This window comes from Lolium rigidum, chromosome 7 (assembly GCF_022539505.1).
Source record: "Lolium rigidum isolate FL_2022 chromosome 7, APGP_CSIRO_Lrig_0.1, whole genome shotgun sequence".
Lineage (NCBI taxonomy): Eukaryota > Viridiplantae > Streptophyta > Magnoliopsida > Poales > Poaceae > Lolium > Lolium rigidum.
Genome location: NC_061514.1, coordinates 16440289 through 16466638, shown reverse-complemented (window position 1 = coordinate 16466638; position 26350 = coordinate 16440289).

Here is a 26350-nt window from a genome sequence, read left to right as displayed (position 1 = left end):
GGTGGTGGAGGAGGAGGAGGTGGTCGCCGGAGGAGGGGGAGGAGAAGGTGGTCGTCGCCGGAGTAGGTCGCCGGAGTAGGAGGAGGAGGCCGGCCGGAGAAGGAGGTCGCCGGAGTAGGAGGCCGGCCCCGGAGGAGGTGGTGGTGGTGGAGGAGGAGGAGGAGGCCGGCCGGAGGAGGAGGTGGTGGTGGTGGTGGTGGTGGAGGTGGTGGTGGAGGAGGAGGAGAAGTGGAGGAGAAGTTTGCATCCAAGGAGGAGAAGTGAGGAGACGTGGATGAGTAGTGAGGAGAAGTGGAGGAGGGCGGCAGAAAATTCAAATTTTGGACGTTAATTCTGTGGCGCATGGGCACTTGGTGCGCCACAGATTTTTTTTTTCTTTTTTGTATTTTGCAGCAAAAAAAACTTTAACTGACCGTAACTTTTTACTCTTTTCGAATTTGGGGATTCTAAAAATTGTCCAACCGGGCAAGCCCGGGTGAATTCGGATGTAGAATTTTCGTGGAATCATTTTGATATATTGTGCGTCTTTTTTCGACTTCGTATGCAACCAGAAATCCAGTTTGATGATTTTCCCACGCAAATTTGCAAAAAAAGTCAAAATTTTTGTACACTAATTTTCAGTGGTAAAAGATGACATAATACATGGGCATCTTGATGGAATTTATTTTTTGAAATTTCTATCTATTTCTTTCATTTTTTACAGAGGTAAAAAAGGCGATCCACGGGGGGGGGGGGTGGTGGAGTTGCGTGGGGAGCCAAAAAAAACTTCTGTGACGCATGAAACTCATGTGCGCCATAGAAATGTGTAGTTTCTGTGGCGCACCATCCCAAGTGCGCCACAGAATGTCTTATTTTTATGGCGCACGTGGTCCTATGCGCCACAGAAATAGTGAAACCAATGATTGGGGCTGGCCCCATGATACGTCTCCGACGTATCGATAATTTCTTATGTTCCATGCCACATTATTGATGATATCTACATGTTTTATGCATACTTTATGTCATATTTATGCATTTTCCGGCACTAACTTATTAACGAGATACCGAAGAGCCGATTCTTTGTTTCTAGCTGTTTTTGGTTTCGAAATCCTACAAAGAATATTCTCGGAATTGGACGAAATCAACGCCCAGAGTCTTATAATTGGACGAAGCTTCCAGAAGACTCTGAGTCTTCTGGAAGCTTCGTCCAATTATAAGACTCTGGGCGTTGATTTCGTCCAATTCCGAGAATATTTTCGTCAAATTATAAGACTCTGGGCGTTGATTTCGTCCAATTCCGAGAATATTTCCTTACTAGGATTTCTGGAACCAAAACAACGAAAACAGAACCGGCCCTTCGGCATCTCGTCAATAGGTTAGTTCCGGAAAACGCATAATAATGACATAAAGTATGTATAAAACATGTAGATATCATCAATAATGTGGCATGGAACATAAGAAATTATCGATACGTCGGAGACGTATCAGCATCCCCAAGCTTAGTTCCTGCTCGTCCCGAGCAGTAAACGATAACAAAGATAATTTACGGAGTGACATGCCATCATAACCTTGATCATACTATTGTAAGCATATGTAATGAATGCAGCGATCAAAACAATGGTAATGACATGAGTAAACAAATGAATCATAAAGCAAAGACTTTTCATGAATAGTACTTTCAAGACAAGCATCAATAAGTCTTGCATAAGAGTTAACTCATAAAGCAATAAATCAAAGTAAAGGTATTGAAGCAACACAAAGGAAGATTAAGTTTCAGCGGTTGCTTTCAACTTATAACATGTATATCTCATGGATAGTTGTCAATGCAAAGTAATATAACAAGTGCAATATGCAAGTATGTAGGAATCAATGCACAGTTCACACAAGTGTTTGCTTCTTGAGGTGGAGAGAGATAGGTGAACTGACTCAACATAAAAGTAAAAGAAAGGCCCTTCGCAGAGGAAGCAGGGATTAAATCATGTGCTAGAGCTTTTTAAGTTTTGAAATCATATAGAGAGCATACAAATAAAGTTTTGAGAGGTGTTTGTTGTTGTCAACGAATGGTAATGGGTACTCTAACTACCTTATCAACCAGATTTTCAAGAGCGGCTCCCATGAAGGACGTTATCTCTACCAGCAAGGTAGATCATCCCTCTTCTCTTTTGTTTACACATGTACTTTAGTTTAGTTTTTATTTTTATTTTTTTAGATGACACTCCTCCCAACCTTTGCTTTCTCAAGCCATGGCTAACCGAATCCTCGGGTGCCTTCCAACAATCACATACCATGGAGTGTCTATTTGCAAAATTAAGTTGCTTACTGATGAATCAGAGCAAGACATGTGAAGAGAATTATTAATGCAAGTTAATTAATTAGGGCTGGGAACCCCATTGCCAGCTCTTTTTTGCAAAATTATTGGATAAGCGGATGAAGCCACTAGTCCATTGTGAAAGTCCGTCAAAAGTAAATGACAAGATCGAAAGATAAACACCACATACTTCCTCATGAGCTATAAAACATTGACACAAATAAGAGATAATAGCTTTTGAATTGTTTAAAGGTAGCACATGAAGTATTTGCTTGGAATGGTAGAGAAATACCATGTAGTAGGTAGGTATGGTGGACACAAATGGCATAGTTTTTGGCTCAAGGATTTGGATGCACGAGAAGAATTCCTCTCAATACAAGGCTAGGCTAGCAAGGTTGTTTGAAGCAAACTCAAGTATAAAACGGTGCAGCAAGACTCACATATGAACATATTGTAAACATTATAAGACTTTACATTGTCTTCCTTGTTGTTCAAACACCTTAACCAAAAAATATCTAGACTCTAGAGAACAATCATGCAAACCAAATTTTAACAAGTTCTATGTAGTTCTTCATTAATAGGTGCAAAGTATATGATGCAAGAGCTTAAACATGATCTATATGAGCACAACAATTGCCAAGTATCAAATTATTCAAGACATTATAGCATCTACCACATGCAGCATTTTCTGTTTCCAACCATATAATAATTAACGAAGCAGTTTCAACCTTCGCCATGAACATTAAAAGCTAAGAACGCATGTGTTCATATGAACCAGCGGAGCGTGTCTCTATCCCACACAAGCATTTATTCAAACAAAAACAAAAATAAAAACAAACAGACGCTCCAAGTAAAGTACATAAGATGTGACCGAATAAAAATATAGTTTCAAGAAAAGAAACCTGATAATTTGTCGATGAAGAAGGGGATGCCTTGGGCATCCCCAAGCTTAGATGCTTGAGTCTTCTTGAAATATGCAGGGATGAACCATCGGGGCATCCCCAAGCTTAGACTCTTCACTCTTCTTGATCATAGTATATCATCCTCCTCTCTTGACCCTTGAAAACTTCCTCCACACCAAACTCGAAACAAACTCATTAGAGGGTTAGTGCATAATCAAAATTTCACATATTCAGAGGTGACAAAATCATTCTTAACACTTCTGGAGATTGCACAAAGCTTCTGAAAGTTAATGGAACAAAGAAATCCATCAAACATAGCAAAAGAGGCGATGCGAAATAAAAGGCAGAATCTGTCAAAACAGAACAGTCCGTAAATACGAATTTTAAAGTGGCACCAGACTTGCTCAGATGAAAATGCCCAAATTGAATGAAAGTTGCGTACATATCTGAGGATCACGCACGTAAATTGGCAGATTTTTATGAGTTATCTACAGAGAATTCTGCCCAGATTCGTGACAGACAGAAATCTGTTTCTGCGCAGTAATCCAAATCTAGTATCAACCTTGCTATCAAAGACTTTACTTGGCACAACAATGCAATAAAATAAGATAAGGAGAGGTTGCTACAGTAGTAAACAACTTCCAAGACACAAATATAAAAAAAAGTACTGTAGTAAAATAAACACATGGGTTATCTCCCAAGAAGTTCTTTCTTTATAGCCATTAAGATGGGCTCAACAATTTTAATGATGCACTCGCAAGAAATAAGAGTTGAAGCAAAAGAGAGCATCAAAAAGCAAATTCAAAACACATTTAAGCCTAACATGCTTCCTATGCATAGGAATCTTGTAAATAAACAAGTTCATGAAGAGCAAAGTAATAAGCATAGGAAGATAAAACCAGTGTAACTTCAAAAATTTCAGCACATAGAGAGGTGTTTTAGTAACATGAAAACTTCTACAACCATATTTTCCTCTCTCATAATAACTTTCAGAGGCATCATGAACAAACTCAACAATATAACTATCACATAAAGCATTCTTATTCTGAGTCTCATGCATAAAATTATTACTACTCCCAACATAAGCATAATCAATTTTATTAGTTGTAGTGGGAGCAAATTCAACAAAGTAGCTATCATTATTATTCTCATCATCAAATATAGGAGGAATATTGTAATCATAATCAAATTTATCCTCCATAACAGGCGGTACTAAAAGACCAATATCATTATAATCATCATAAATAGGAGGCAAAGTATCATCAAAGTAAATTTTCTCCTCAATGCTTGGGGGACTAAAAATATCATGCTCATCAAAGCCAGCTTCCCCAAGCTTAGAATTTTCCATATCATTAGCAACAATGGTGTTCAAAGCGTTCATACTAATATGTTCCATAGGTTTTTTAATTTTCGCATCAAACCATCCATGTCTTAAATCAGGAAATAGAATAAGAAGCTCATTGTTGTCCATTATGCCTAACTAGTGTAAACAAGAAACAAAAAGATGCAATTGCAGGATCTAAAGGAAATAGCTTCGAGCACACACACAACGGCAACAGAAAAGTACTTTACCTTAGACCGGAGTATGAGTGCCTTTTACCTTTCCTCCCCGGCAACGGCGCCAGAAAAGTGCTTGATGTCTACGGGTGCTTCTATTCTTGTAGACAGTGTTGGGCCTCCAAGAGCAGAGGTTTGTAGAACAGCAGCAAGTTTCCCTTAAGTGGATCACCCAAGGTTTATCGAACTCGGGGAGGAAGAGGTCAAAGATATCCCTCTCATGCAACCCCGCAACCACAAAGCAAGAAGTCTCTTGTGTCCCCAACACACCTAATAGGTGCACTAGTTCGGCGAAGAGATAGTGAAATACAAGTGGTATGAATGAATATGAGCTGTAGTAACGGTGCCAGAAAAGTGCTTGCTAGCGTGCAGTTGATGGTAGTAATATTGCAGGAAGTAAACAAGTAGTAAAACAGTAAACAAGCAGCGATAGCAGTATTTAGGAACAAGGCCTAGGGATCATACTTTCACTAGTTGACACTCTCAACATTGATCACATAACGTAATAAATAGATAGATGCTAGACTCTACACCCTCTTGTTGGATGATGAACACCACTAATCGTGTAGGATTACACGAACCCTCAATGCCGGAGTTAACAAGCTCCACAATATTCAATGTTCATATTTAAATAACCTTAGAGTGCATAACAGATCAACATAACCAAACCAAGTACTAACATAGCATGCACACTTGTCACCTTCACACTACGAAAGGAGGAATAGATCACATCAATACTATCATAGCAATAGTTAACTTCATAATCTACAAGAGATCACAATCATAGCCTACGCCAAGTACTACACGATGCACACACTGTCACCATTACACCGTGCGGGAGGAATAAACTACTTTAATAACATCACTAGAGTAGCACACAGATATATTGTGATACAAAACACATTGCAATCATAAAGAGATATAAATAAGCACTTCACTATGCCATTCATAACGGTGAATAAGTATTCTGTGAAATATAGCCTAAGAGACCCACACGGTGCACACACTCGTCACCTTTACACACGTGGGACAAGGAGTCTCCGGAGATCACATAAGTAAAACCCACTTGACTAGCATAATGACATCTAGATTACAAGCATCATCATATGAATCTCAATCATGTAAGGCAGCTCATGAGATTATTGTATTGAAGTACATAGGGAGAGAGATTAACCACATAGCTACCGGTACAGCCCTTAGCCTCGATGGAGAACTACTCCCTCCTCATGGGAGACAGTAGCGTTGATGAAGATGGTGATGGTGTCGATGGAGAAGCCTTCCGGGGGCACTTCCCCGTCCCGGCGGCGTGCCGGAACAGAGACTCCTGTCCCCCAGATCTTGGCTTCGCGATGGCGGCGGCTCTGGAAGGTTTTCTCTGGTTTTGTCGAACGTGGTAGGGTTTTCGCGACGGAGACCTTAAGTAAGCGGAAGGGCAGCCTCGGAGGGGGCCTGGTGGGCCCACACACTAGGGGGGCGCGTCCCCCCCTCTGGCCGCGCCAGGGTGTTGTGTGGGGCCCCCAGGGCTCCCCTCTGGCGGCTCTCGGGTGTTCTGGAAGCTTCGTCCAATTATAAGACTCTGGGCGTTGATTTCGTCCAATTCCGAGAATATTTCCTTACTAGGATTTCTGGAACCAAAAACAGCAGAAAACAGGAACTTGCCCTTCGGCATCTCGTCAATAGGTTAGTTCCGGAAAACGCATAATAATGACATAAAGTATGCATAAAACATGTAGATATCATCAATAATGTGGCATGGAACATAAGAAATTATCGATACGTCGGAGACGTATCAGGAATCATCTCCCGGAGGACTCTTCACCGCCATGGTCGCCTCCGGAGTGATGAGTGAGTAGTTCACCCCTGGACTATGGGTCCATAGCAGTAGCTAGATGGTCGTCTTCTCCTTATGTGCTTCATTGTCGGATCTTGTGAGCTGCCTAACATGATCAAGATCATCTATCTATAATGCTATATGTTATGTTTGTCGGGATCCGATGGATAGAGAATACTATGTTATGTTGATTATCAATCTATTACCTATGTGTTGTTTATGATCTTGCATGCTCTCCGTTATTAGTAGAGGCTCTGGCCAAGTTTTTACTCTTAACTCCAAGAGGGAGTATTTATGCTCGATAGTGGGTTCATGCCTCCATTAAATCTGGGACGATGTGACGGAAAGTTCTAAGGTTGTGGATGTGCTCGTTGCCACTAGGGATAAAACATTGATGATATGTCCGAGGATGTAGTTATTGATTACATTACGCACCATACTTAATGCAATTGTCCGTTGTTTGCAACTTAATATCGGAAGGGGTTCGGATGATAACCTGAAGGTGGACTTTTTAGGCATAGATGCATGCTGGATAGCGGTCTATGTACTTTGTCGTAATGCCCAATTGAATCTCACTATACTTATCATATCATGTATGTGCATTGTCATGCCCTCTCTATTTGTCAATTGCCCGACTGTAATTTGTTCACCCAACATGCTATTTATCTTATGGGAGAGACACCTCTAGTGAACTGTGGACCCCGGTCCATTCTTTTACATTAAATACAATCTATCGCAATACTTGTTCTACTCGTTTTCTCGCAAACAATCATCATCCACACTATACATCTAATCCTTTGTTACAACAAGCCGGTGAGATTGACAACCTCACCGTTTTGTTGGGGCAAAGTACTTTGGTTGTGTTGTGCGGGTTCCACGTTGGCGCCGAATCCCCGGTGTTGCGCCGCACTACATCCCGCCGCCATCAACCTTCGACGTGCTTCTTTACTCCCTACTCGGTTCGATAAACCTTGGTTTCTTATCGAGGGAAACTTGCTGCCGTACGCATCACACCTTCCACTTGGGGTTCCCAACGGGCGTGTGCTTTACGCGTCATCAAGCTAAATTTACGGCGCCGTTGCCGGGGAGATCAAGACACGCTGCAAGGGGAGTCTCTACAATCCAATCTCTTTACTTTGTTTTTGTCTTGCTTTATTTTATTTACTACTTTGTTTGCTGCATTATATCAAAACACAAAAAAATTAGTTGCTAGCTTTACTTTATTTACTATCTTGTTCTCCATATCAAAAACACAAAAAAAAAAAAATAGTTACTTGCATTTATTTTATCTAGTTTGCTTTATTTACTACTGCTAAAATGTGTACTCCTGAAAATACTAAGTTGTGTGACTTCACAACCACAAATAATAATGATTTCTTATGCACACCTATTGCTCCACCTGCTACTACCGCAGAATTCTTTGAAATTAAACTCGCTTTACTCGAATCTTGTTATGCGAGAGCAATTTTCTGATGTTAGTTCTGATGATGCTGCTGCCCATCTCAATAATTTTGTTGAACTATGTGAAATGCAAAAATATAAGGATGTAGATGGTGACATTATAAAATTAAAATTGTTTCCTTTCTCATTAAGAGGAAGAGCTGAAGATTGGTTGCTATCTCTGCCTAGAAATAGTATTGATTCATGGACTAAATGCAAGGATGCTTTTATTGGTAGATATTATCCCCCTGCTAAAATTATATCTTTGAGGAGTAGCATAATGAATTTTAAACAATTGGATCATGAGCATGTTGCACAAGCTTGGGAAAGAATGAAATCTTTGGTTAAAAATTACCCAACCCATGGACTGACTACTTGGATGATCATCCAAACCTTTTATGCAGGACTGAACTTTTCTTCGCGGAACCTATTGGATTCAGCTGCTGGAGGTACCTTTATGTCCATCACTCTTGGTGAAGCAACAAAGCTTCTTGATAATATGATGATTAATTACTCTGAATGGCACACGGAAAGAGCTCCACAAGGTAAGAAGGTAAATTCTGTCGAAGAAACCTCTTCCTTGAGTGATAAGATTGATGCTATTATGTCTATGCTTGTGAATGGTAGGACTAAGGTTGATCCTAATAATGTTCTGTTAGCTTCATTGGTTGCCCAAGAAGAACATGTTGATGTGAACTTCATTAAAAATAATAATTTCAACAACAATGCTTATCGGAACAATTCTAGTAATAACTATAGGCCATATCCTTATAATAATGGTAACGGTTATGGTAAATCTTATGGGAATTCTTACAACAATAATAGGAACACACCCCCTGGACTTGAAGCTATGCTTAAATAATTTATTAGTACACAAACTGCTTTTAACAAATCTGTTGAGGAAAAGCTCAATAAAATTGATATTCTTGCTTCTAAGGTTGATAGTCTTGCCTCTGATGTTGATCTTTTGAAATTGAAAGTTATGCCTAATAAGGATATTGAAAATAAAATTGTTACTACATCAAATGCCATCCAAGTTCAAATTAATGAAAATATTAGATTGATGGCTGAATTGCATGCTAGGTGGGAAAGAGAAGAAAATGAAAAACTAGCTAAAGAGAATAATGTAGCTAAAGTTTGGACTATTACCACCACTAGCAATGCTAATGTTCCACATGTTGCTGCACCTCCTACTAATAATGGTGAAAGAATTGGTGTTGGCAATGTTTCCACTTCTAATGCAAAGCTCGCAAAACTGCCGTAGAAGCTGCTAAAACTGCTAAACTCGCTCGTGATAAACTGCTGAATTTTTTTCCAACATTGGGGATGATGATCCCATTGCTGTAGATCATAATGGTTTAGACTTTGATGATTGCCACATCTCTGAAGTCATAAAGTTTTTACAAAAGCTTGCTAAAAGTCCCAATGCTAGTGCTATAAATTTAGCCTTTACAAAACATATTACGAATGCTCTCATAAAAGCTAGAGAAGAGAAACTAAAACTTGAAACTTCTATTCCTAGGAAGCTAGAGGATGGTTGGGAGCCCATCATTAAGATGAAGGTCAATGACTTTGATTGCAATGCTTTATGTGATCTTGGCGCAAGTATTTCTGTTATGCCTAAGAAAATCTATAATATGCTTGACTTGCCACCATTGAAAAATTGTTATTTGGATGTTAATCTTGCTGATCATTCTACAAAGAAACCTTTGGGGAGAGTTGATAATGTTCGCATTACCGTTAACAATAACCTTGTCCCCGTTGATTTTGTTGTCTTGGATATTGAATGCAATGCATCTTGTCCCATTATATTGGGAAGACCTTTTCTTCGAACCGTTGGAGCTATCATTGATATGAAGGAAGGTAATATTAAATATCAATTTCCTCTTAAGAAAGGTATGGAACACTTCCCTAGAAAGAGAATGAAGTTACCTTTTGATTCTATTATTAGAACAAATTATGATGTTGATGCTTCATCTCTTGATAACACTTGATATACACTTTCTGCGCCTAGCTGAAAGGCGTTAAAGAAAAGCGCTTATGGGAGACAACCCATGTTTTTACTACAAGTACCTTTATTTTATATTTGAGTCTTGGAAGTTGTTACTACTGTAGCAACCTCTCCTTATCTTAGTTTTGTGCATTGTTGTGCCAAGTAAAGTCGTTGATAGTAAGGTTCATACTAGATTTGGATTACTGCGCAGAAACAGATTTCTTTGCTGTCACGAATCTGGGCATAATTCTCTGTAGGTAACTCAGAAAATTATGCCAATTTAAGTGAGTGATCCTCAGATATGTACGCAACTTTCATTCAATTTGGGCATTTTCATTTGAGCAAGTCTGGTGCCACTTTAAAATTCGTCTTTACGAACTGTTCTGTTTTGACAGATTCTGCCTTTTATTTCGCATTGCCTCTTTTGCTATGTTGGATGAATTTCTTTGTTCCATTAATGTCCAGTAGCTTTGTTCAATGTCCAGAAGTATTAAGAATGATTATGTCACCTCTGAACATGTAAATTTTTATTATGCACTAACCCTCTAATGAGTTGTTTCGAGTTTGGTGTGGAGGAAGTTTTCAAGGATCAAGAGAGGGAAATGATGCAATATGATCAAGGAGAGTGAAAGCTCTAAGCTTGAGGATGCCCCGGTGGTTCACCCCTGCAGATTCTAAGAAGACTCAAGTGTCTAAGCTTGGGGATGCCCAAGGCATCCCCTTCTTCATCGACAACATTATCAGGTTCCTCCCCTGAAACTATATTTTTATTCCATCACATCTTATGTGCTTTGCTTGGAGCGTCGGTTTGTTTTTGTTTTTGTTTTTGTTTGAATAAAATGGATCCTAGCATTCATTGTGTGGGAGAGAGACACGCTCCGCTGTTGCATATGGACAAATATGTCCTTAGGCTTTACTCATAGTATTCATGGCGAAGGTTGAATCTTCTTCGTTAAATTGTTACATGGTTGGAATCGGGAAATGGTACATGTAGTAATTCTAAAATGTCTTGAATGATTTGATACTTGGCAATTGTTGTGCTCATGTTTAAGCTCTTGCATCATATACTTTGCACCTATTAATGAAGAAATACATAGAGCTTGCTAAAATTTGGTTTGCATAATTGGTCTCTCTAAAGTCTAGATAATTTCTAGTATTGAGTTTTGAACAACAAGGAAGATGGTGTAGAGTCTTATAATGTTTACAATATGTCTTTTATGTGAGTTTTGCTGCACCGGTTCATCCTTGTGTTTGTTTCAAATAACCTTGCTAGCCTAAACCTTGTATCGAGAGGGAATACTTCTCATGCATCCAAAATCCTTGAGCCAACCACTATGCCATTTGTGTCCACCATACCTACCTACTACATGGTATTTCTCCGCCATTCCAAAGTAAATTGCTTGAGTGCTACCTTTAAATTTCCATCATTCGCCTTTGCAATATATAGCTCATGGGACAAAATAGCCTTAAAAACTATTGTGGTATTGAATATGTACTTATGCACTTTATCTCTTATTAAGTTGCTTGTTGTGCGATAACCATGTTCCTGGGGACGCCATCAACTACTCTTTGTTGAATATCATGTGAGTTGCTATGCATGTCCGTCTTGTCTGAATTAAGGGAGATTTACCACTCATTTAATGGTTAGAGCATGCATAATGTTAGAGAAGAACATTGGGCCGCTAACTAAAGCCATGAATCATGGTGGAAGTTTCAGTTTTGGACATATATCCTCAATCTCATATGAGAACATTAATTGTTGCTACATGCTTATGCATTAAAGAGAAGTCCATTATCTGTTGTCTATGTTGTCCCGGTATGGATGTCTAAGTTGAGAATAATCAAAAGCGAGAAATCCAAATGCGAGCTTTCTCCTTAGACCTTTGTACAGAGCGGCATAGAGGTACCCCTTTGTGACACTTGGTTAAAACATGTGTATTGCGATGATAATCCTGGTAATCCGAGCTAATTAGGACAAGGTGCGGGCACTATTAGTACACTATGCATGAGGCTTGCAACTTGTAAGATATAATTTACATGATACATATGCTTTATTACTACCGTTGACAAAATTGTTTCATGTTTTCAAAATAAAAGCTCTAGCACAAATATAGCAATCGATGCTTTCCTCTTTGAAGGACCTTTCTTTTACTTTTATGTTGAGTCAGTTCACCTATTTCTCTCCACCTCAAGAAGCAAACACTTGTGTGAACTCGTGCATTGATTCCTACATATTTGCATATTGCACTTGTTATATTACTTTACATTGACAATATCCATGAGATATACATGTTATAAGTTGAAAGCAACCGCTGAAACTTAATCTTCCTTTGTGTTGCTTCAATACCTTTACTTTGATTTATTGCTTTATGAGTTAACTCTTATGCAAGACTTATTGATGCTTGTCTTGAAGTACTATTCATGAAAAGTCTTTGCTTTATGATTCATTTGTTTACTCATGTCATTACCATTGTTTTGATCGCTGCATTCATTACATATGCTTACAATAGTATGATCAAGGTTATGATGGCATGTCACTCCGGAAATTATCTTTGTTATCGTTTACCTGCTCGGGACGAGCAGAACTAAGCTTGGGGATGCCGATACGTCTCCGACGTATCGATAATTTCTTATTTTCCATGCCACATTATTGATGATATCTACATGTTTTATGCATACTTTATGTCATATTTATGCATTTTCCGGCACTAACCTATTAACGAGATACCGAAGAGCCGATTCGTTGTTTTCTCGCTGTTTTTGGTTTCGTAAATCCTACAAAGGAAATATTCTCGGAATTGGACGAAATCAACGCCCGGGGGCCTATTTTGCCACGAAGCTTCCGGAAGACCGAAGAGAAGACGAAGTGGGGCCACGGGGCGCCGCCACACTAGGGCGGCGCGGCCCAGGGGGGCCCGCGCGGCCCTAGCGTGTGGGGCCCCCGTGACCCCTCCGAGGCTGCCCTTCCGCCTACTTAAAGCCTCCGTCGCGAAACCCCCAGTACCGAGAGTCACGATACGGAAAACCTTACTGAGACGCCGCCGCCGCCAATCCCATCTCGGGGGATTCGGGAGATCGCCTCCGGCACCCTCGCCGGAGAGGGGAATCATCTCCCGGAGGACTCTTCACCGCCATGGTCGCCTCCGGAGTGATGAGTGAGTAGTTCACCCCTGGACTATGGGTCCATAGCAGTAGCTAGATGGTCGTCTTCTCCTTATGTGCTTCATTGTCGGATCTTGTGAGCTGCCTAACATGATCAAGATCATCTAACTGTAATGCTATATGTTGTGTTTATCGGGATCCGATGGATAGAGAATACTATGTTATGTTGATTATCAATCTATTACCTATGTGTTGTTTATGATCTTGCATGCTCTCCGTTATTAGTAGAGGCTCGGCCAAGTTTTTACTCTTAACTCCAAGAGGGAGTATTTATGCTCGATAGTGGGTTCATGCCTCCATTAAATCTAGGACAAGTGACGAAAGTTCTAAGGTTGTGGATGTGCTGTTGCCACTAGGGATAAAACATTGATGCTATGTCCGAGGATGTAGTTATTGATTACATTACGCACCATACTTAATGCAATTGTCTCGTTGTTTGCAACTTAATATCGGAAGGGGTTCGGATGATAACCCGAAGGTGGACTTTTTAGGCATAGATGCATGCTGGATAGCGGTCTATGTACTTTGTCGTAATGCCCAATTGAATCTCACTATACTTATCATATCATGTATGTGCATTGTCATGCCCTCTCTATTTGTCAATTGCCCGACTGTAATTTTTTCTCCCAACATGCTATTTATCTTATGGGAGAGACACCTCTAGTGAACTGTGGACCCCGGTCCATTCTTTTACATTAAATACAATCTACTGTAATACTTGTTCTACTGTTTTCTGCAAACAATCATCATCCACACTATACATCTAATCCTTTGTTACAGCAAGCCGGTGAGATTGACAACCTCACTGTTTCGTTGGGGCAAAGTACTTTGGTTGTGTTGTGCGGGTTCCACGTTGGCGCCGGAATCCCTGGTGTTGCGCCGCACTACATCCCGCCGCCATCAACCTTCGACGTGCTTCTTGACTCCTACTGGTTCGATAAACCTTGGTTTCTTACTGAGGGAAACTTGCTGCTGTACGCATCACACCTTCCACTTGGGGTTCCCAACGGGCGTGTGCTTTACGCGTCATCACCCCACAAAGTTTCTGTGGCGCATGGATTGTTGGTGCGCCACAAAATTAAGCTATTTCTGTGGCGCACCGTGCCAGGAGCGCCACAAAACAACTTTCTGTGGCGCATTTTTGATGGTGCGCCATAGAACTAAGATCCCACCTATAAACGTTTTCCTACTAGTGGCGTAAAGAAAAAAATTACTTCTAAACCAACTAAATAAATAATATCGTCTACAAAATACAGCCTAAAATAAAAAAATTACTATCAAACCAACTAAAATATAACACCGTCTAAAATTACCGCCTAAAATAATTAAAAATTACTGCCGGACCCAACTAAATAAACAATACCATCTAAAAATAGCTAAAAATACTAAATAAATAAAAAATTATAGCTAAATGAACTAATTAAATAATACCATCTAAAAAAAGTACCACCTAAAAAATAAAATTAACCACTGAAAAATATTCGAACAGCTAACTAACCATACAAGGTCTAGTCAGTTTGTGCAACGCTGAGGCCGTATTATTTTGGAAATTTCTCAAAAATGCATATTATACCTGAAATTGAATTAAAAAAAAACGTATCATTTTAACAACATTTGGCACAATGGGAAGCACAAAACACCATTGTGCAGAGCAAATCGCTGGAGTAAGCATAAACTGGTAAAAAAAGGGAGGGTAATACTAATGACACTGGATAAGCAGATCCTACATAAACTCGTGGCAGGGTCTCCTGCTTTTTTTATATCAACATCAATAAAATCTAGGCGTGCGTATCATCAATCATTCTGCAACCCAAACATATCCATTCGGAAAATTGTCAGACAAGACGTATGTCTCTTTGAAACAATTAAGAGTATCTTTTGCATATACAAAAAGAAGAATTCTCATGCACTGATACAATCTCTCCTCTTACAAAAAGAGCATCGGGATAAGGGCCCTTCGCTACATCTTCTAGCACTAGTGCTAGAAAACATGACTTTCCTTTGGAGCTGCCCGGAGCATTAGTTCTGATCGCGTTACGAATCCAAACTAATGTGAGCATTAATCTTGGTTTGAACGGCTAGGACGTCGAAAAGTTAGTCCCGGCTGGAGACACCAACCTAGACTAAAGAGGTTGCGGCAAGTCCCGCCGGTGTCTGCCTAGTTCTGCCTAGTGGTTCTTAGGCAATAGCTTTGAGTTGTTCGTTGTGCTTGATTGTATGGACCTGGTGTTATGAGGTACCGGTATTAGCGATGTGTTTGGTGTGTTGTATCGAATGTTTCTGCCGTTGTGGCTTTATTAATTTAAAGCTGAGCTTAGGCTTTATGTTTAAAAAAGTCCCACCGGTGTGAAAATCTTTTGTCTGGTTGGTGTTACAAACTTGGACTAAAGGTCTACCATTTAGTCCCGATTTATAAAACCAATACGGACTAAAGTTTTTCTGGGGTTTTGTTTTGCTCCACACCACACCCCCCCCCCCCCTCGCCTTTTAGGTTTCTAAAATACGAAAGAAAAATTATAGAAAAATCAAAAATACAAATAGCTTACAATTAGGTGATCTAGGTACTATGAAAAATAACAACCATGACTTTTGAATTATTTTGCAAGAAAGTGGTATTTTTAGGTAAAATGGGAATATCTTCTGCATACGAACTCGAAAAAAATATTTAATATATGAAGATGTATCTACACGAAAAGTTTCATCCTATTTCAAAAACTAAAAGAAATTGATAAAACAGGACCACCTTTCTAGTTTTCAAAAAATTAAAAGAAATTGATAAAATATCAAAAAATAAAATCATGACCACAACCTCGTGTGGATCTCCTTTCTAGTTTAAAAAAATGATAAAAAAAATTCAAAAAAATGAAATCCTTCGAGATGGCCATGTGTTATGTTATCTAGTTGTAAATTAACAAACATGAATTTCAACTTTTTTTTAAATTGCGTCATGTATCAGTAAAACAAGATTTCTAGTTGCATACGATCTCCGATACGAATCTTTTTTATATGGAAATGTATTTATGCAAAAATTTACATCCGATTCAATGCCCTCCAGGTATTTAGAGAATTTTTAGATTATCAAAAATCAAAAAAGAAACAGGACTTTTCAGGTTTTAAAATTCGGGCAAATATTTCACAAAAAGAAAAAAAGCAGTGGTGCACCAAGCAATGGGGTGCAACTACTAAGTTTCCCTTCTTCGAAATTTGAAATGGTCAGTCACCCTTTAACCTTATCCCCACCCTCCTCCCTCCTCCACACATTTCTTCAACCTCTCCTTTTTCTCTCTTCGTCCTCTATTACTCCTCCACTCCCTCCTCCTCCAACTCTTTCCTCCTCCTCCTCCTCCTCCACTCTGGCCTCCTCCTTCTACTCATCCTCCAAATCCGGCATCCTCCTACACTCCGGCCTCCTTTTCCACTCCCTCCTCCTCCAACTCTGGCCCCCACCTCCACTCCTTCTCCAACTCCGGTTTCTTCCTCCTCCTCCTCCTCCACTATTTCTCCAACTCCGGCCTCCTCCTCCTCCTCCTCCTCATCCACTCCTCCTCCTCCTCCTCCTCCTCCTCTTCCCCTTCTCCTCCTTCTCATCTCCTCCTCCACTCGGCATAATAGCAGTGGCGCACCAATGCTAACAGTTTGCAGTGGAGTGATAGCAGTGACGCACCCATGTGCGCCACTGATAGCCAAAACCAGTGCGCCACTAATAAGCCTTTTTGTAGTAGTGAATACTTCATTAGAGACACCTAAATAAAAAAAATTGACACATACCCCGTACCTTCTAATGTCATTCTCATGCTAAAAGTTCTTAGTTTCCTGGAATTCTACATTAGGATGGAACTCGTGGGGCAAGCGGTAATGTCTACAGCGTAGGGGAGCGGTCAGCAACGTTGGAGGTAGCCAGAGCAGGTGGCTGGCGGGGGTGCGGGTTCTGCTATCAGCCATGGCGCGCAGATCTGTTGGCCCAGATATAGACCATGTGGGCCCTTGCCAGGGTTGTTGCATGCTCTGGTCCTCTGCTACTAGAAAAAAATTTATTTATGCCACACTTGTTTTTGCTACCCGTGACGCAAAGTTTGTGCGCCGCAGCTAGCGTACCACTATTAGCAAGTAGGTGTGGCACACCGTAATTAGTGGTGCGCCACGGGTATGTTGAGACAATTTAAAAAAAAACTAGATCTCGATCAAATATTCAAGCATGGTTTACATAAAATATCCTAGAAATAAAATACAAAAAAAATCAATCCAGTCCCGCAGCCGAAGGTCGCTACAACTCGTTATCCATGGCGGCATGGACGTTGTTGCTATTTGTGGAGAGCAGCAGCAGCAGTTGAGCAGCAGGGTTCGAGGCGGTGGAGCCCTCATTGTGGCGTTGACAAGAAGAGGAGGCAGGGAGCAGCGGCAGTAGAGCAGCATGGCTCGAGGCGGCGGCATCCTCCCAAGGCGGAGGCTTGGGGGAGATGTTGTGGAAGGGGAGGAAGAGAGGGAGGAAAATGAGAGTGCAGGAGGAGGAGGAGGAAGAGAAGAAAAGAAAGAGAGCGGTGGTACAACTTGGGGAAGAGAGAACGAGATGGGTACTAGGGTTTCCGGCTAAGCTTAAAAGGTGGAGCGGAAGCTCATGGTGTGCCCCAACTTAGCCGTGGCGCACCACTACTTACGTTGTGCCAGGGTAAATTTTGCCCATTTCGAATCTTTTTTATAGCGACACCTAAAACCTCCGAAAACTCAATTTTTTCCTTTTGAATTTGAGGATTCTCAAAAATCTGTAAACGGCCTTGGCGGTTGAATTTGGATGTACCTTTTTCTGTAGATACTTTTCATGTAAAAAAATGTTTTTATCTGAAGTCGTATGCAGAATTCAGAGCTGTTTTATTGAAACATAACGTCTTTCAAATTTGTTATTTTTTCAAACAACTACATTACGTAACATAACTCTTCCCTCTGATCGGAATAGATTGACACGCGTGATGCACAGGAGTAGTCCATGTATATGCACACATCGTCGATTAAAGATGATTAGAGGGATTTAATCTCAAAGTATTTTAAATTTTGAAGTTTCTATCATTTGTATTATTTTTTTCAAAACTGAAAAGGCGATCCAAGGGGGTAGGGAGACCAACCAGCCGGCGGCGCACCAGCACTCCGTGCGCCACGGGTAGGTGACCCAAATTTCAAATTTCCCATCTTGGTCATGGCGCTCCACATGCATGTGCGTCATGGGTACCAAATATACCCGTGGCGCATTTGTATGTGGTGCGTCACGCCTAAGAGGGGCCAGACCGCCCAACCCTGCTCAGGAATACCCGTGGCGCACCACTTCTAACAATGCGCCACGGGTAAGAAAATTACCTATATTTGTTTCCCTAGTAGTGCTCGGATTGTTGGTCACCCGACGATGGCTCGGCGGTGGATTTCTTGTGGGGATGATGATGGTAGGAATGGTGTGGACTTGTAGATGGTGATTGTGGACATGGCATTGTAGCGCGGCAGTAAGGGTCTGATACGTCTCAAACGTATCTATAATTTTCTTATGTTTCATGCTAGTTATATGACAATACTCACATGTTTTATATACACTTTACATCATTTTGATGCATTTTCCGGCACTAACCTATTAACAAGATGCCGGAGCGCCAGTTCCTGTTTTCTGCTGTTTTTGGTTTCAGAAATCCTACACAGGAAATATTCTCGGAATTGGGCGAAACAAAATCCCACGGTCTTATTTTCCACGGAGCCTTCCAGAACACCGAAGAGGAGACGAAGAGGGGCCACGAGGCGGCCACCCCACAAGGCGGCGCGGTGGGGCCCCTGGCCACGCCGGCCTATGGGGTGGGCCCCTCGGGCGCCCCCCGACTCTGCTCCTTCGCCTATTTATTCCTTCCGTCGCGAAAACCCTAGTACCGAGAGCCACGATACGAGAAAAGTTCCAGAGACGCCGCCGCCGTCAACCCCATCTCGGGGGGTTCTGAAGATCACCTCCGGCACCCTGCCGGAGAGGGGAATCATCACCGGAGGGCTCTACATCACCATGCCCGCCTCCGGACTGATGCATGAGTAGTTCATCCTTGGACTATGGGTCCATAGCAGTAGCTAGATGGTTGTCTTCTCCTCTTGTGCTATCATGTTTAGATCTTGTGAGCTGCCTATCATGATCAAGATCATCTATTTGTAATGCTACATGTTGTGTTTGTTGGGATCCGATGAATATGGAATACTATGTCAAGTTGATTATCGATCTATCATATATGTGTTATTTATGTTCTTGCATGCTCTCCGTTGCTAGTAGAGGCTCTGGCCAAGTTGATACTTGTGACTCCAAGAGGGAGTATTTATGCTCGATAGTGGGTTCATGCCTCCATTGAATCTGGGATAGTGACAGAAAGTTCTAAGGTTGTGGATGTGCTTTTGCCACTACGGATAAAACATCAATGCTTTGTCTAAGGATATTTGTATTGTTTACATTACGCACAGTACTTAATGCATTTGTCTGTTGTTTGCAACTTAATACTGGAAGGGGTGCGGATGCTAACCCGAAGGTGGACTTTTTAGGCATAGATGCATGCTGGATAGCGGTCTATGTTCTTTGTCGTAATGCCCTAAGTAAATCTCATAGTAGTCATCATGATATGTATGTGCATTGTTATGCCCTCTCTATTTGTCAATTGCCCAACTGTAATTTGTTCACCCAACATGCTATTTATCTTATTGGAGAGACACCACTAGTGAACTGTGGACCCCGGTCCATTCTTTTACATCTGAAATACAACCTACTGCAATCATTGTTCTCTGTTGTTTTTTGCAAACAAACATCATTCTCCACACCATACGTTTAATCTTTAAGTTGGGGCAAAGTATTTTGATTGTGTTATGCAGGTTCCACGTTGGCGCCGGAATCCCTGGTGTTGCGCCGCACTACACTCCTTCACCAACAACCTTCACGTAGCCTTCATCTCCTACTGGTTCGATAACCTTGGTTTCTTACTGAGGGAAAACTTGCCGCTGTACGCATCATACCTTCCTCTTGGGGTTCCCAACGGACGTGTGCTTTACCGTCACAAGCAGGGTCCCTAACAGTTGCGTCCGGCTGGAGGCGCATCTGGCATTGGAGGATGGGTTTTCTCCCGATGCATGCAGCGGCGCTAACGCGAGTCGGTTGTCGACATAACTCGTCTAATCCGTTGCTCCCTTGATGAGCGGTCTATGGAGCCCTAATCTCGCGCTCATGGACGACGGCCCCGTAAGGTGAACTGCACGAGCGTCTCTACGACGAGCGATGTGGAAGTGGTGATGTCCCCTCTCTTTGGTTGTTTCGATGACAAGGAGCGAGCCATGAGGATCGTGGTGTTGCCAGCGCTTCGGCAATGGTAGCTCCCAAATCATGTTCTGGGGGCTGGTTCGGGGACATTTTGCGGTCTGAGTTATCGAGCGTGTGTGACGGTTTTTTCAAGCGAAAAACTATCGTTTAGGCACCGACAATGGCGATGCCTAAGGGTACCGTTGTGGTTACCATCGCTACACTAGGGCTCCGGGTGAAAACCTTTGACCTTGCGGTCTCGAAAATGGTGGCGTGTGCGTTCTTATCATCTTGGGGGCGGCATCGTGGAGCTCAGATTCTTCTTGGTCTTGTTTCAGTGGCTTTGGTGGCAAGCCTGGCTCTTCTTGTACTTTGTTTTCTTATCTTTTATCTGCTTTGTAAGAGATTCTCCTCATCACCTTTGATCGGTTCGGCTATATGTGGCTTTATTTATAAAGCGGAGCAAAAGACTGTTTCGAGGTGTTACCAATGTTCATAAATTTTTCCAAAGTGACAGTGAAAGATCGAGATGTCGCCTAGAGGGGGGTGAATAGGCAATTTAAAAACTCTTGCGGATTTGTCTTGTAAGAATGCGGAATTAAACTAACGTTTAGTTTACAAGCACAAACCCTAAATATGCTAAGCTCAACTAAGTGTAACAATAGCAACTAGAGCTAAGCAAGATAGGCACAAGATATATGTAGCACAAGTGATAGCAAGATATATGTACTTCAAGCATGATGGCTATCACAAGGAAAGAGAGCTCGGGTATAGAAATAACCGAGGCACGCGGAGACGAGGATGTATTCCCATGTTCCCTTCCTTTGCAAGAAGGTACGTCACGTTTGGAGGAGTGGAGGTCCACGAAGGATTCCCCGCGCCACGAAGGCTCACCCGAATCACACCCACGAAGGATAATGGCCATTTCCTTATGGTTAGATTTTCCTCCGCTCCGGAATGGCAAGCTCCACAACCACTTCACAAGCTCCACGAAGGAGAAGCCCGGGCCTCTTCACAATCTTCTTGAAGAGATCACCGGAGCACCAATCGCCAAGCCAACTAGGAGGTCTCCCTCCAAGAGTAACAAGCCCACGGTCTCCCACTCGAACTAATCGTGGTGGAGAGCTCAACACTATGCAATGATGCAAAGCAAGAACACTAGAGGTGTTCAAGTCCTTCACACTCAAATCTCACCCAAGCAACAAATGCTAAGATGAGATTGGAGAGGAAGAACAATGGGGAAAGTCAACAAAAGACTCCAAGATCTAGATCCCAAGAGTTCCCCTCACTTAGAGGAGAAATGGATTGGTGGAAGTGTAGATCTAGATCTCCTCTCTTAGATCCCTCAAGAATGAGCAAGAATCATGGGGGGAGACAAGAGAGAGAACAAGTTCTTCAAAGGCAACAATGGAGGTGAGAGAATAGAAGAAATGGTTTAGTCCAAGGTAGAAGAAGGGCTATTTATAGCCCAAGAGCAAATAAAACCGTTGGGGGAAAAAGACAGAGAAAACTGCAGAAAAAACGGGCAGAAAATCGGCCCAGCCGGTTGCCAGGCCGGTTGACCGGATTTGGAGCTGGTCAGCCCAGTTGGCCGTCCGTTCGGGCCGGCCCACTGGCCGGGCGGCTCAGCGCGCGCGGTGAGAGGAACTGGTCGCGCGGGGCGACGCAGGGGCGCAGGCCGCGGGTGGGCCACGCTGAGGAGAGGCCCAGCCGGCAGGGAGGCCGGTCAGACCGGGGCCAGCGTCGGGTGGGCCGGCAGCTGCCGGGCCCTAGGCTGGACCAAGCTGGTTGGCCCACGGGATCCCCCACTACACCACGAACCCCCCTGTAGCTACGTATACCTTCCAACGGATTAGCCATGCGCTGCGTGGAAATAACTCCCCCCAACCCCACCCCACTTTGTATGCAAGCTGAGAGATAAGATAAGATTTATAACTACCCAAAATCATCCCGCAATCCCAATCCTCCCATAACGCTAGCAATACTCCCCTGCCAGATCCTCTCCTCGCACTAGTAATACACGCATCTACCAGATCCTCTCCTAGGGCTACGCCCCATCTGCCCGCTGCGACCCCCCTTCACAAGCCTGTGCGGGAATCTCAACCTCGATCTCGTCTATTGATTTCTATTGTTGTCGCCGTCTTTGCACTTGCGTAATGGAATTCAGATGTTAGGTACATAGGTTTCATCGATTATGTGCAGCGGCGAGCCCGCGAAGAGCGAGCCAAACACAACTCCATAACCGACCATCGACGGGCACGCTAGAGGATACGTCACCGGCCGGCCATGCCTAGGATCGAGCCTCGTCGGCTCTGGAGATTATGCCTCGACGGGCACCACTTGGTTTCAGTTCCAGTTTCACTCTCACCCAACACAAAGTCTGCAATCCTTCGTCGGCTTGATCCGTTCATCATTTTCAGGTTATCTCCTGGGTGGATCCGTGTTGTGCCTCCTGTTGTTCCCGACCCTCAACCAAGGGAGCTCGCTCTCAGATCCCATGCCACGCTTCCCAACTGCCAAGCACCGGCTCCTCCTATCTGGCATCTTCCTTAATCAGGTGACCAGGTCCTACGCGTGATCCCCTATTTCATTACTTTTACTGATAAGTCTAGATCGTTTTTTTCAAGTGATCCATTAATATTAGTTATACTGTGCCTATGAGGTGCCCAGTACTATATTTTTTTAATTTTGTGCCAGCCACTGTTGTGTTCTTTCCATTATATGCAATCTAAAAATTATTTGCAGACCATCTTAAATCTCTTGCTTTACATGTGCAAACAAAAGAATTTGGTAACTTAAATATTCATCTTGCCTTCCATGATTGTTTATGGATTTTCAATCGTATGCATCTTTTGGGCCTAGTCAAGGGGCAAACTAGTTGGGTGCAGAAATTGGAGAGACTGCGCTTCCTTCTAATCAAATCTTTAATAGAGCCCCTTGTACTCAAGGAGCTAGGGAGAAGACTAACATCTACTAAATTTAATTTTCTAGATTCTGTATCATATAGTTCTGTTTGTCAAGTAATCTTTACATGCAGTTATACACACTGGATCTGAAATTTTCTGTTGGTGTCTTACAACAACATGCTTGTGGCTATGCGGCTTCAGACAAGAGGTAAAGCTTCAGTATTTGTGTGCTGCAACTAGAAATATAAATCCAAGGTTTTACAGAAGAAGCGTTCATTAATCAGAGTGTGCAGTATGGCGGTGGCGTTGTTTGTCCAGAGGTTGCTATGTCTTAGCATATATCAGTCTAGTAATCTCACATGGACTAGCATACTCTAGTACGTTTCAAAATGTGCAGATGTATCGTTACTTTCACGTGCATTTTTTGTTTAACTTCAGCTACTTCTGAATAATGAAAATTAATTTATTGATGTTTACTTCCAGAAAGATGCACGCTGAGTCAGCACAACACATAAATACTTAGCCAATTATTACACTAGCTACATCTTTTGTACTCCCTCTGTTTACAATTAGTTCGTGTCTAGATTTAATCAAAGTCATACTTCGTAAAATTTGACAAAATATTTAGAAAAAATATCAAGACCCATATGTGCAAGTTATAGTTATTGAATCATTATGCTATATTTTCTTAATATATGCATTTGGTATTATGGTTGTTGATATTTTCCCAATAATTATGGTTAAACTTGATAGTGTTTGACTTTGAACAAGGCTAGAATGTGAACTAAATAAAAACAGGGGGAGTACTATCTGCTATATTCTTTTATAACTTTTAATCTGTGAACTATATTTCCATAACAGGTGTAGTCAAAACAAAATGCTTAGCCAATTAGTAAGCTACATATTTTTATTATACCTGCTATATTAATTTAATAATTACTTTTTGAACCACAACAGGTTTAGTCAAACGATTGAAGGCACTAAGCTACTTGGTGATTGTCAGACTGCACTCCCAAGTATGGTCGATCTCTTCAATAAGTGTGGTAGCCTAGGAAGATTAATCGGATCTCGACAAAAGAGGACAGGCAAGAATCCCCTGCAATAAAAGATAATTCATGTATGACTAAAAGGGTTCTCAGTTTCTTGTTGTTGCCTTGACCACACTATTCAGAGAAGGTAAGCATCACCTTCCTTCCGTGTTCCAAGAAGTGGACATGTAGAAAGATTTCTTATCGCCTGGCCTTCAACATTTGTATTTTGCAGCTATTTTAAATTGTACTGCTTTATTAACTTGTTTTTTTTTTTGCCTCACCAGCGGTAAGTTACTGATATAAATTTGATGTTATTATTGTAGATTGGCAAAATAAATGGATGACGCAAGGCTTAGATGCGGAGAGCAAGTTCAGAGGATGGTGCTACTAGCAGATACTTGTAGACTATGTGTCAGAATGTCACTTTTTGATATACAGAACTTGTATTCGCTGAATCATGTTATTTGTGAAGCTACAAAGTTGATTTAATACATGATGTCTTTCTGTTGACTATATTGCATCTCTTGTTCACTCTTAGCATTGAACAAATAATTGTTGTTGGCATATACAAATTACCATTAATTGGTCAAGCTATCTATCAGTTTTGTCCATTTCAAAACCAATTCGTGCAGCGCAACCAGCAACGCATACAAAGTGTCGTTAGGCTCTACTATATACGTTGCTATCTTACAACGCTTCTTCATATTGTTTACCAACGCATGTATATGTGCTGCTGTTGACCCTTGCAACGCCACCAACGGCAACGCATATCAAATCCGTTGGTGTAGGTGTTACCAACACTTATATTGACATTTGGCAAAGCATTACGAGCGCCCGGGCCGGTTTCGGCCGGGTGGGCCGGCGTGTGGGCCGGTAGGCCGGTCGGCCGGCCGGCTGCCCCTCCCCTTTTATTCTTTTTCTTTTTTTTTCTTTTCTCCTTTTTTTTATTTTTCTTTAATAACGAATGCTCCCGAACTTCGATTCGAGTGAAACCAATTTTGTTTGGAAGATAACAACAAATGCTATCCAATAGAATAGTGAAAACACACAAATCTGTAGGAGGGGATTTTATCATGAATATAAAAGGTCGAGCCTTATATCATGAATAACCGGTAAAATCACCCAACCTCGAAAACGCAATAGAAGATGCATGCGGATTCCGTTTTCGATGAACTTGGGCTTGTTGTAAAGCTAGAAACAAGCTCAAGAACCTCACACAGAGAAAAACCAAGAAGCAATAGGGATATGCAAAGTATGCAAAGGATTGAACTCCCTAAGACGATGTGATCAAGTTACCCAACCGAAAGCCCCTCTTGATAGTGTGGCTATCTATCCTATAATCCGGTCTCCCATCAACCACCTTGAGACCGGTAAAAGGAAAACCTAGCAAGGCCATACATTTGCCTTGCGTATCCCGCTTGATCTTGATGATAGCTCTTCAAGCTCCACACAAGCCGGAATGCCTCAACTTGATCATCGTTGCTTCGTGAAGACTCACAAATGCTCCCCCATACACCATGATGGGAAAGCTCCATTGGTGCACATCTTCACATGTCCATTATCGCCATATGGACGGCAAGCTTCAAGTATGTGATCCACTTGAGATGCTCATCTTGAACTTGCACGACTCAACCTTGTATCTTCTCATACTCTATCGTACTATCTTGAGGTGTATAAAGAATTCTTCACTTGAAATCAAGCTCTCAAGATCTTGATCATTCATTGCTTATCACATAGGATAGAGCATGGCTAATATTGAGTTCCACATAAGAACTCCATCTTCATTTCTTCTTCTTGATCATATCACATATATATCTTCAAATCGATGATCTTGATGCCAATACACAAGGTATATCTTTATCTTTATGGCATCCATACTTGAATCCAACACATGGAGTACAAGTAGTACCTATGGAATATTCCTTCATATAAACTCAATGAAAACATTAG